The sequence below is a fragment of the Anabrus simplex genome, chromosome 1 (genome assembly GCF_040414725.1).
Source record: "Anabrus simplex isolate iqAnaSimp1 chromosome 1, ASM4041472v1, whole genome shotgun sequence".
Taxonomy (NCBI): domain Eukaryota; kingdom Metazoa; phylum Arthropoda; class Insecta; order Orthoptera; family Tettigoniidae; genus Anabrus; species Anabrus simplex.
The window spans coordinates 599,023,079-599,037,272 of record NC_090265.1 but is presented as its reverse complement, the minus strand read 5'-3'; positions in this window follow the sequence as shown (position 1 = coordinate 599,037,272).

Genomic DNA, 14,194 nt, shown 5'->3' with positions numbered 1-14,194 from the left:
TTGTTAAGATACTTATTATATAGAAACAAGTTTCTGATGTTTACCAAATTATAGATTAAAATATTCAATTTTCATATGGTTCTATTGAATCTTCTCTATTTTCTAAACCAACTGATAAAGAAGACTTTGTTTTTCACAAATTTGTAGAGACAACTTCATTTCTTACATTGGCAGCATTTTTATAACAAGCAATTAACTGATTCATATTATGAATATGCACAATTTTGGTTGCAGTTACCAACATTTAACATCTTTAGTGTAATACGTAATTGGCTGTAAAACAACTAATCCAAGAAAATAAGTGGTGGGATGACTTTACTAGCAGGCTAGAGGAGGACTGTCAAGGAAGTAGGGAGCTACTATATGAAGTACAAAATAACTGAATATGGAAACATCCTTGCACTGGAAACAAATGATGGTAGTTTGATAATAGGAGAGGAAGGGTTCAGAGATGAAATGAAGAGGTACTTCAGAATATTGTTAAATGATGATGGAGACAACACTGCTACCAACAACTGTAGAACAGATGAAATCCAGAAAAATCAGTGTCCATTAACATGGTGTGAAGTTGAATCAGCACTAAAGAACATGCAAAATGGAAAGTCCTCAGGCTTCGATGATCTCACCTCAGATTTGATAAAGACAGCTGGAATACCAGGCTTAAAATGGCTATATAGAGTGCTCTCAGTGATACGGGAAGAAAACAAAAAGAAGATTGAAGAAAAGGAATAATCATTCCACTGTTTAAAAAGGGCAACAGACAGAAATGTGGAAACTATAGGGGCGTAATGCTGATGTCATACACCCTGAAGCTGTTGGAAAAGATCATCAAAATAAAACTTAGGAAGGTAGTAATACTTTTGCTTGAGAAAGAACAACATGGATTCAAGAAAGATTGAAGTACTATGGATCTCATTTTTGCTGTAAGAATACTTACAGAAAAGTACTGGGAACATGGAAAGAATCTTGTGATTACATTTTTGGACAATGAAAATGCCTTCAGTCTGAGAATGTTTGGAAGACCTCAGGGTGCCAAAGTACCTGATTGACAAAGTAAAGATGCTATACCAGAATTGTTACAGCTGTGTTCAGATAGGCAATGGACGATAAAAACGATTTGAGACAAAGAGAGGTATCCAACAAGGAGGTGCCCTATCACCACTCTTGTTCATAATAGCAATGGACAAGGTCATAAAGTATATCAAGAAAAAGGATAAGACAAAGGAAAAGAAAATTTGATAAGATATGCTGTAATGGGGAGAAAGAGAAGCTGAAGTACAGAAAAACTGACTGAATAGGACAATATATCCAATAACTTTAAGTTGAAGACTGTAGAAATTACCATCAACAGAGAAGGAACAAACTAAAACCTCTTTCTCTGCCTTCAGTCTGAGAATGTTTGGAAGACCTCAGGGTGCCAAAGTACCTGATTGACAAAGTAAAGATGCTATACCAGAATTGTTACAGCTGTGTTCAGATAGGCAATGGACGATAAAAACGATTTGAGACAAAGAGAGGTATCCAACAAGGAGGTGCCCTATCACCACTCTTGTTCATAATAGCAATGGACAAGGTCATAAAGTATATCAAGAAAAAGGATAAGACAAAGGAAAAGAACCAAATTAGAATCAGTTTCTCACTTCAAGTACTTCAAAAGCACAATCTCAAAAGGCAACAGTGTCAAGCAGGAAATACTCAGCAGTACACAGAAAACATCAAACTTATGCAATGCAGTCAGAAACCTACTCTGGGACTGCAAAATATCATTAAAAGCAAAAACAACCATATTCAACATCTGCTTCGTGCTAATTCTTGCATATGGTTTAGAAGCAAGTACTCTACTAAACAATGACTATAGCAGAATTCAGGCAACAGAAGTGAGGTTCTTTAGGACTATGAATCAAACTACTTGCAAGTACAAAATCAAAAATGAAGTAAACAGGAAGGGAGCTGACAATGAGGTTCCTACTACCAGTGTAACAAAGAAGCGTAAACTTCAGTGGTATGGACATATTGTGAGAATGAACAGTGAAAGACCTGCCAGAAAATACTTCAACTTTGCTGCCCAAGGAAAAAGACCCAAGGAAATGCCAAAGAAATTCTGGATAGAGACAGTAAAATCAGAAGTTGAGGAGAGAGGTCTTAGATGGAAGATGTACTGGAACAAAACATGTATGAAGATAAGAGGAGATGGCAAGTGCTTGTACATCACACCCAGGAAACTGGAGTTGGAAAATTATGGTGATGGTGACTGTATAATAGTGAATGAATAATATTCCCATCTTCATCAACTTCTTAAAACAATTACAAAAGGCCACTGAACTAAAACTGTAGTGAAGTCTTTCTCATCATCTGAATTAGAGAGATAAGAGTCAAACTGATGTCTCTGAGATATGGTGTTGGCAGAGGATGCTATGAGTGACATGGATGAAGAGAAGAACAAATGTATCTATCATAGCAGAATTAAATATCACTAAACAACTATCTTCCTGACTGAGTGAAAGCTACCTCTGGTTCCTTGAGGATATTTTGATGAGGGAAGGAAAATACTGTTTTACAAGGCAAAGTAGAAGGAAGCAGACCTCAAGGAATAATAGCAAGTAGATGGTTCAATCAAGGAAAGAAGATCACTGGCCTACCTCTCCACCTTATACTAAGAAGAACTGAAGATTACTCTGGGTGACATCAACTTGTCAGCGATGGAGTATTAAGTGAGTGTGAAAAAGAAAATGAGGTTCACAATGCTCAACAATCAGTTGATTGACTAATGATGATAATGTTGATATAAAGTTTGTTCCTTTCAAGAAAGGCTTTATGTAAAACAAAATCATAAATCTTATTCAAACCATAACAATAACTTAATTCTGGTACAAGCAATGGAAGGAAACATACATGTGCTTATACTAATCCACTGAGTTCCTTTTATTTTTTTGTGTTTGTCCAGTGTTCCTAGTTTTTAACCACCTATGTTTGTCCAACTTTCTTCTTATTACTGTACACTTCCCATATATTTTTATTTATTCTTCCACAAACATTTGCGGTTCCCAGACTATCAAAGAATATCATACAACAGAAATTCAATAATCTAGGAACAATTTATAATATAAAAATACACTATAAAAATTGACGATAATGTAAAGAAAGCAATCGTTAGTAACAAAGGTATATAGAAGAAGCAGATAAGATCAGTCAAGATGGCCCTTCAGTGTGAATTGAAGCCTGCCCTCCTGATGAAACTGGGAGGCAGTAACAAGCTCGTCAGGGACTGAGAAGAAATGGATGTAGAAAAACTGGAGTCAGTGAGGAGAGAGTCAAACTATTTCAAGAGGCCATGTATGAAGATGTGAAGATTGTACTTGTCCTTAAGCGTTTTCTATTTCTCTCTCTTCCCACACTGTCCTGTCATTGTGTTTGTCCTGTTTACTTACGTGACTTAATTCTGGTACAGTACACCTACCAGAGATGCTGAAAATGCTCTACAAATTTAAAAGGAGCAGAAGTTTTAGATATACCTGTACATCAATTTGATGAGATAGGATATTCCAACTTCCCTTAATCTGTGTTGAACAACTCGATCTTGTCTTTGAAGCTGAGATTGCTGTTTAATATTGTGCACCAATGAGTCTGATCAAATGACTTTTCTGGTGTGATAGAAGTTACACTCCTCTCGTCAGAATCAAACAGCAGCACTATATTCTCATGCAGATGAATGAAGTGCAATTGTAGTATATTCATAAAAAGCAATTCTACCCTATCAAGTTGCTTCTGGTTCAATCAGGTTCATATGCATCTCTATTAAACATAATTCTTTATTATGTTAGCAGCATTGTAAAAAATCTTTAGAAATATAGTTAGGATTTAAAGTACCAAGAGAGTTGATTACTGTATTTACTCTTTTGTTATACTGCGACTTGCATTGAAGTTTTCCGCTTCCTATAGATATGGGCTTTAAAAATAGTCTTTACAATAATCAATGGATTACAAATAAGCAAATTAAAAAATACAGTTAGTATGAATATATTATATACAGGGTGTATAAGGTATTTGAGGACACAAATGATAAACAACCATATCTGACAGTGGCCACATGTTTGGCACAATGTGGTTTTGAACACTGGCTGCCATACAATCTTGTTTTGTGGGTAGATGCAGAGTCCTGCTGAAACAAAATATGGCTTTCCACTCTGTATGTTGTCTACCAAGGGCTTCACAACTGTTTCCAGCACCCCATTGTAACCTGTAGCATACCCTAGGCCTTATAAAAAGAAGATAAAAAGAAGTGGAGAGGCATGACATGTCCTTTGCTGCCCACCACCCCTAAAACCATTGAAGTTGCAGAAAACTTGGTGTGCATAACATGTGCGACATCAGAAGGATCACACATAACTTTCTGTCATTTCTCTTGTTCATCTTTTAACCCTGGTAGAATTTTTTCATAGGAAAATAACCAGAGCAGGCCATATTCTTTCAAATATTGCAACTTATTCAGTAATCACTTTGCTTGGAGCAGGTGCTGTTCTTCTGTATGTATCCTACATGGACTGCTGTTTCCTTTGGAGATTTCTAGGGATGGCCCTCATAGAAGTTCTTGGGTTGTTATTGATAGTCTGTGTATGCTGTATGAATTGTGTGCACATGCTGACCAAATGCTATGAATTGTTTTTGCACTTGGCTACATGTGATATATCACCAATGCCCTTTGAAATTTGTGTACAAATGACCTTGTGATTTTCAAAAACTCTGCCATCTCAACATAACCCTGTTTTGTATGTAACACAACTATTTCAGCTTGTTCTTTCATTTCTTGCATTAGATAGTAGTCTGACACTTATGCTCTGGAAAGATAAAGAAGTACAGCAATTTATTTGCTCATAACTGCAGCATACACTTATATGTCTTCAAAAAAATTATGCACCCTGTGCTGAACTAATAAAAAATTTAAAACCGTCACTTGCGCTTAAGTTTCACTTTCGCATTTCACAATATGGATTCAGTGACTGAACAAATGCATGATAAATTTGCTTTTAACATACTAATAACAATTCACATGTCAACAAAGGGTAGTTATTCATATTATTTCCTAATGGTTGTTCTCGTTCAATTTAGCATGTTATTTAACCTAACAAATCTGCACACTGATTTACGCAAACAATAAATTACACTGATAAAAGTGGGTAAAGAAATTCACACATGCAATTATTAATAAATACTTTCTTTTTGTTTGATCAAAGATGCACACAAAGTAAAAATGTTTTAACCTTTTTGTTTTAAGTCAACCATATATATTTTTCCACCAGAACCAATATCATTTTTGAGAAGGTAAAAATAACTATGATAAACTTCCTACAAATCCCACCTCTTGTCAGTTTGTTTATAATATTAATAATGTAGTATTTAATCTACTATTAAATGCCAACAATTTAAATATGTTTGGTTAAAATATGTCCTGCCCTTTGCCTGTAATAACATCAAAGAACAAAACCATTTAAACCATTTTATTATTTTACAGGGAAAATATAACAGAAGAGTTTTGTATGAACAGACACATGGCTATAATAATTTTATTCATATTCTGTTATAATTATCATCATCAGTTCTCTACTTTGAATGACCTGCATAAGCAGAAACATTTCAGGAAGAAGAAGCAAAGTTCTCTACTTCAGGTGGCTGGGTGTTTGAATGAATAAGCCTCCTCCATAAATGTCCATGTTGCCACAACTTCTCTTTCAGTATCTTTTCCTGTTTTGGGCTCCTCCTGGCCAGGTCTTTTTCTATCTGCTTCATCCAGCCATATCTAGGTTTGCCTCATGGATTCTTTCTAAGTAAGCCTTGAACACTCCTATTGATTGCATTCTCATAATGTAGCCAATTCAGATCTTGCAAAGCCCATTCAGATACAAATGAAAAATCTAATAAATTAATAAGAATTATCTTTTAAAATTTAGAATGGATAAATACATATGACTAGAAACACAAATATTTAATAACTATAGTTTTTGGTTAACATCTATAGTTATCATAGTTCATATTTTTATTTTATACAAATTCCATGGTCTGGTATATATTGTTCTCTATACTTTCTTTTTTTCTTTTTCTTTTTTACAATCTGCTTTACGTCACATCGACACAGATATGTCTTATTGTGACGATGTGATAGGAAAGAGCTAGGAGTGGGAAGCGACCGTGGCCTTAATTAAGGTACAGCCCCAGCATTTGCCTTGTGTGGAAATGGGAAACCATGGAAAACCATCTTCAGGGCTGCCAACAGTGGGGTTCAAACCCACTATCTCCCAAATACAAGCTGATAGCTATGTGACTCAATCTGCACGGCCACTTGCTTGGTCTACATCTTTCAATATCTGCCTAAGGAATATACTGTAGCATACAGTACTGTACTTAACACATGAGTATGGATTGATACTTTGGATCCTGCACACATACAGTATATTAATTCTTAAACAGTTGTGAATGGTGTTTTTTTTTGTTTAAATTGCAAAGCAAGAACTATTTACCTATTTGTCATTCACTTCAAATATTCACTTTTAAATTTAGGCACTATCTAATTTAGTCTGGTTCCAAGTAGTATAGATACACGGCATGCTGCACTACCCAGTGAAATTTGTCACAACTTGTAGATACTTTAATTATGGAAACAGGGCTATATTATTTGTTAATGGGAAAATAAATAACCCCCAAAAATAATATAAGTAATGTAGAACAATCAGTCTTCTGCAAGCAATTTTTGGCCATCATGAAGCATTTGAATTAACTGGTTCAGTAAAAGTGAAAAATGACCATATATTTTTTTAGAAAATGTTTTAGAGTTTTTCTTAAAGTAGCACATATTTTGGACAAAACTGTTGACAATGTACTTGTCCTCAGGAGTCAAAACTGAACCACAATGATCCAGATGGTGCAAAAAGTAAATCAAAGCCAAGCCATCCCCATACAGGCCATGAAGGCCTTTGATGGAGTGGAAAGTAAAGGTCTTCACAATCCTTAACCTCGGCACTAAATGATTATGCCCAGCTGCCTTTGCCCCCAAGAATTAACCTGGTACTCGTTTTTGACGTAGGCTGAGTGAGCCCCAGAGTCAAATGTTTCTCCAGAAGTGGAAATACATTTTCTAAAATTTTTCACTTCCTGAAAAGGAATCAAACCCATGTTCTTACAGATGAATTGAGTACGCCTGTACCACTTCTGCTAGGCAGCCCCTTCAGATAAATGCATTAATGATTTTTCTTGAAAAGTTGATGTATGAAGAAAACATAGAAGTATCTGTTTTTGTTTGATGGTCGCCTGTAAAACTATCTGTCAGGCATGGGCCAAAATACTAAGATACTGTTAAACTTAGTCCCTTTAACAGCCAATTTCAGAATTTTTTTTCAATTTCAATAATCTTAGAAATGGCTCCAGATAATAGCGTCATTTAAAGCTGTCACTAGGACGAATAAGTTTAAAATGTGATTGTATTTTGATATATTCATATATGTGGATTGGCCTGGCTGATGGTGTTGGTGATTTTTGTTTAAGAGGAAGTACAACTAGGTTACCATCCTCTCTGAACAAATTAAGTGGCAACAAAAATGAAAGTAAAGCTATTTATTCAACAAACAAATTTGAAAAAGGGGTTAAAAAACACAGAAATTATTTTATTAAGCCAAAATGGACACAAACACATCACCCTGAGTAACAGAACACTTGAAATTTATACGTGTTCGGATAATTCATTCTCACATATAAAGCAAATGACAAGATCGGCAGTATTCTTGTTATACCAATATAAAAGGTCCGCTATTGAACATTATAAATTTTCAGCTAACTCATTCTTGGTTGCCAGCATTTCACCCCAGTGTGCCAATTTGGGCTCATCAGTTGGTAAATAGCACACCCACCAAGACACATGGCTAGTGCATACCGTGGAGGCCACTGCATAGGCTACTTTTAGCCACCGGCAGTGCCAATGCACTATGAGAGACTTTGTCTCATTACCAAAAATTGATGCCTGCCTGGCCATCAGATGATATAGATGTTGATTCCCATAGGGAAACCAAAATACTTGTGCCGAATGAGTACATTTTAAAATTTTTAATGAAAAAGAAAAGAAAAAGAAAACCAGGTCTGTAGTTGAATTAAATGTTCATAAAACTGCATTTCTGGATTTATTCTAGTAAACCATTTGAAGTATATACACAAAGATATTTTGTGTACAGGTTCTAGGTTAGCTTTCACTGATTAACCACAATTTGAGTTGATTATTGACTTAGTTTTGAATAAATAAGACAGTAGACAGAGAAAATGATATAACTGAATGTTCACTTATTATCCATAAAAATCAATAAATCAATGAATCAATGGAACTAATCTCATCCAACTTTGATGTAATCTCTTCTTTTTTCCAGGGTTCTCCTTTTGATGTGCCCTGAGAGAAAGAATATATAACATTAGAACAAAGTAATTATATGAAAGTAAGTGGTGACCTTAGAGGACAAAAAAAGCAATGACCAATCATTTTCAATGTAAAAATCTTTCAATTTGAGAATATATCTTTCATACACAAGTATTTAATCTCTTTTATACAGCAATTTAAGGTTAATTTGTATCTTCACAACTTTTAAGAGCATATTTAATACAAAAATTCCATAAGACATATGTGACAGTAAATGTGTCAACTAGGAAAGGCTACATCTAAGACTTCAGAAGGACAAACTTTTTAAACTCCTACGGTATCTAATGATTGGAATGAAGGACTATTTTATGAAACTTGGTAAACAAAAATATTCTAAAACCAAAGTATTCCATTAATTTTTTACACTATACTCAATATGTTTAACAAAGTATATTTTCAAAGATCACATACCGGTAATAAAAATATGCCACATTAATATGAAGTCATACATTTGCAGATCTTGATGTCTGGAAATTAATACATTCCTGTAAAACAATGTACCCACTTTCAGGTTATATATAATTCCAAAGAAAGAAGGCCTGGTACCCAGGATGCACAATCAAACAGAAGCTTGGTCACAGTTTCATTTCTACAGAAATATGGACTGTGCAGTGAATGCATGTGCCTTCAAATACATAAAGGAGCGACCTATTTCACATGATCTATTCCACTTTTTGAGTTTGGTCAAAACAGATTCTCCTTTCTTCTCTGCTGAACCTCATGATTGTTGTTGAAATAACAATATACTTCTCACTATTAATTAACACTTTAAAATTACTTTCTTCATGCATTTGGGACACCTTTATTTTGCACCTCTTAGAACAGGATTTATTTCATTTGGCTCATATGTTTAAGTAATCAGATCAAATTGGCTCCTTATATTTGTGTTGAGTTTCTGTAATAATAAATATAAAGCTATTAAATACATTATTTACAGATTGTTATTAGTATGTTACAAGAGTAATACAGCACCCTGTGATAATACAACTTTTTTTCACCATCCTCACTGGTATCAGGCTGGATGTTCTGAATGTGGTGATTCCCTTGAGATTTTCATGAAAAGACCAAAATAATTTTGAAATATATAGGCATAACTCCTTCTCAACTGAAACAGGAACAGATCCATCATAAGAAAGGTGAGGTTTCATGGTATCTGATACATGGTAGCCCTTTTTCTGATGTATTCATCTGTACTAAGCGATTTTTTGAAGAACAGAACTCCTCGGTTCTTATCAAAATGAAGGCTTTTGACCTCCTGCCAGAGGAATTTGTAACCTATCAAGTCTGTAATTGAAAGAAAGAATTAGGTTTGTCTTAAAAACAGAAGAAAACTTGAAAAAAATCCTTTGTTTCAATTTCAGTCATGAAATAAATTTCATTTTGGATCCGTATTGACAATTATGTTTATATAAATTTATATAAGAATATTGGTTCCGCCTAGTGAATACCTATAAGTTTATTTACAATTCAAAGTTGTAAAAACATCATATTAAAATAACAGGACATTCACTTGGATTAAAGATTTAATGCAGCCTTCAACCTCAATGAAATTTCAGAGAAAGTCACTGTCTTATATGATAAAATCATACATTTTTATAATAAGTTCAATTTATTGCCATCACCATATTATATGCCAGTCTCACGTACATATTCCATTCTTCACTCCCCTTGTTTACATTCCCCCCTCCCCTCCCACGCTTCCCTCTGCCGATAACATTGCTCACACTCACACAAGGACGAACTTAGCCAGCGTACGGATATGATATGACACAAACACAGAGCTGTTGTGTGTTTTATGTCTGTTTTTTATATTTTTATCTACATGCTTCTTCTTTTCCTACATCTTGCTTCCCTAGTTTTAATATAGATTTTAGCAATTTTTCACTTTCCTTCTAGATTTCATATTACACAACATGACCGGATGGCAGTTGATTTCCACTCAATAGTCTGGCTAGCCTTAAATCAATTTAATATACGGTACATTTGTAAACAACAATTTTACTGAATCAACTGTCATTATTTTTACGTGAAACAAATTTTAAAGACAGAAGAAACTTTTAATTACATCATGGTCATTTATTACGTAGAACTGTTCTGACTTCATCACATTACATAAAGCAATTTCTTCACCTGATGATGGTTCAACATGTACTTATTTTAATTTATAAGTACCATATATCATATGAATGTAAATTTTATTCATGTTGTTTTGTAACTTTTAATATATTAATTTTAAGTTACCGTAATTCTAGACAGCTGAAGATGGCCTAATGTGGCCGAAACATGTCCTGTTATTTTAATATGATGTTTATACAACTCTGAATTGTAAACAAACTTATAGGTATTGACTAGGTGGAACCAATATACTAGGTTTTCAACTAAAATATTTCAGTCATCATACTTAAAAGGTTTCTTTTACCATGTAATGCACACAAGTTGCACCCAATCATGTGGGTGGTGAATAGGAGTACTGTAGTGCTTCCTTTCAAGTCATATATAGAGGGATAGGAACAGAAAAGGAACACAATGGGCAAACATAATGGCAGGTCAGTGTGGGAAGCATCATCAGTGGTTCTGTGTCGCATTGACACAAGGAAGGGCTAGGAAGGTAGCAGCTATGGTTTTAATTATGGTACAGCCTGGCATGGATATGTGAAACCACAGAAAACCACATTAAGGGCTCTCGATGGAAAGATTAAAGTCCGCCATCTCCTGAATGCAAGCTGAAGCTATGCGAACCAAGCTGCATGGCTAACTCGCTTGGTAGCGTTTCTTCATTTTCTCAATGAGGCTGTGATCTACCAGATTCAATGTGGGTATGACCAGTTATCAAGGACTTTTGGTCAATGGATAGTAGGTATGGAAAATCTTGCAATGCCACCATGTACATTGCAACTATATGATTATATGAATCTAATAATAATAATAATGGTATTTGCTTTACGTCCCTATATGAATCTAAATACATTGTAATGTTTATAATGTCCTTGAGATCAAAGCATAAATTAATGAGAAATATATACATACAGGACGCTACTTGGTTAGCTCCTCTAGTAGCTCTTGACTAGTCCCATAAGAAACAGAGGGTCTGACCAATGCCGCAGCCATCAGTAATAAAATACAAAATCCGGAGCACTTTTTTTAGAAAGCTAGAGAACTGATGACACAGCATGGTCAACAGCTTTGGATTGATATGCTGTGTCTGGTTTTTCCTGATATTCTCTGAGATTATCCTTTAAATCATCATGGCTGTCAATACACCTGAATTTGAAGTGCTTGGCATGCATCCTGTTTAGGTTGTTTAATGGACATGTTCAAATCCAAAATGTGGTTACCTGGGTAGATTACTTGATCATATCGTCTAATTTAGGCAGAAACTGCCCTTTGATGCTCATTATAACAATCATAAGAAGTATTTGTTCTCAAGAAGTTATATTAATCAAATATAAAAACTAATACTGTATTGGACTTATCTCCTTCTGTCCATCCCTTTATTTCAAAACATTATACAACATCAGATAAGTCTGGACATGACACATATTTGTCTTTGTACAGCATTAAACTGGTAGAATCTGAAATAACTAAGAAAAAGCACAATGCATTATCTTTTATACTGACATAGGACTTATAGGCTTATGTCCTTCTGCGTGCCAACCAGCAAATGCATGTTGTTACGGGGTATACAAAAACTTTCATTTCTTAGAATAGTAATACTTAGGATAATTAATACAGCCTCAAATGTTCTCCTTCTAATGTCATGATAAACAAAAGGATGACATTTGGTAACATTTTATTAATGTTTCTATTGCTGTTAATCATATATTAACCGGGCGAGTTGGCCGTGCGCGATGAGGCGCGCGGCTGTGAGCTTGCATCCGGGAGATAGTAGGTTCGAATCCCACTATCGGCAGCCCTGAAGATGGTTTTCCGTGGTTTCCCATTTTCACATCAGGCAAATGCTGGGGCTGTACCTTAATTAAGGCCACGGCCGCTTCCTTCCAACTCCTAGGCCTTTCCTATCCCATCGTCGCCATAAGACCTATCTGTGTCGGAGCGACGTAAAGCCCCTAGCAAAAATCATATATTAATCAAAAAAGGAACTTAAAAGAATTTTTTAAAGGGTAAAAAAATCTTGGGCAGTTCCTTTCTTTTTTTTTTTGCTACTTGCTTTACGTCGCACCGACACAGACAGGTCTTATGGCGACGGTGGGACGGGGAAGGGCTAGGAGTGGGAAGGAAGCGGCCGTGGCCTTAATTAAGGTACAGCCCCAGCATTTGCCTGGTGTGAAAATGGGAAACCACGGAAAACCATCTTCAGGGCTGCCGACAGTGGGGTTCGAACCTACTATCTCCCGAATACTGGATACTGGTCGCACTTAAACGACTGCAGCTATTGAGCTCGGTATTGGGCAGTTCCAAAGTCTATATTCTCTTCAAAAATAGTTTCTCTTCAAAGTAATACACACTTGCTTACAAGTATCACCTAACAAATTTTAAAATAAAGTCAAAGCACAAGATTTAGGTACTATACATAAATAATTTTCACCAATAATTTCAAGCATAGTATTTATTTTCATGTCCAAAATGATCAGTTCTATTGGTACTTTATCCGTTTAGTTAACATATAAACATATATTGTGATACCATGGTTTAATAATAGTAACATTTGATCTGTTACCATACTCAATCATTTTTTAGTTTTAGTTATTGTTTTAATCATAATTAGTCCAAATTTATGTACTCATCAGAATTATTTTGCAACTGATGGTAAAAAGTAGACACAACCACACACAGTGAGTCAGGTATCTATGACAACAGAGATGAGGAATATGTGTTCATGTCACATTTGTTAAATCATTGAACTTGTACCAGTTATTTCCAGAGTAGACGGAACCTCCCAGGCTCATTCTTTCTTTTTCTTTTTTTTTTTTTTTTGGCTGGGGGTGTAAGGCAAAGGTACCACTGATTTTGCTTATTCTGTAACACCTGTATTAGAAACAAATATTCAATAACGACATCTAAAGTCTCTTCATATTAAAAAAATAATCAGAACGACATTTTAAAAAGTATCTCATTTCAGTCTCGAAAACACAGTATTTTCAAACATGAAGCAAACTATTACAAAAATGAAACACACTGCAATTTTTTTTTTTACTAGTTGTTTTACATCACACCGACACAGATAGATCTTGTGCAGTAGCGGTGATTGGGAATTAAAAGTGCAGGGGCAAAAAATGTACGACGACAAACATTACCTGGGTTTGTTGGATATAGCGGTTGTAGGGGTGGGGGGAGGGTGGGGAGTATATACATCAAAACTGAAAAAAAGCACTACAAAATGGTAAGTTTTTTTTGATGCTCTCTGCCTCTCTGAGCAAATTTCTACAGAGAGGTAAATGTTGACAGTTTACCAATTTAAGTGCGGTCGTAATAGTTTTTTTTTTTTTTTTTGATTCAATACTATACAATAAAATTTTCACCAAAGGATCAATATTACACATGTAGTGCAATTAAATAAAAGTACAGCATGATTATACAATTAAAAATAATTTAGTATTTGACTACACACTAAGAAACTAACACACTGTGTGGCGCTATACAAATCAGTTAGCCAGGACATTTTGTGCAAATATCCGTTAATAACTGTCTGAATAATTATAGAAAAATTAGCTTGTAAGACAACAGGGGTTGTACACAAATTGCTTTTTAAAAATAATTCATATAATTCCTAGTTTCAGCCGGCTG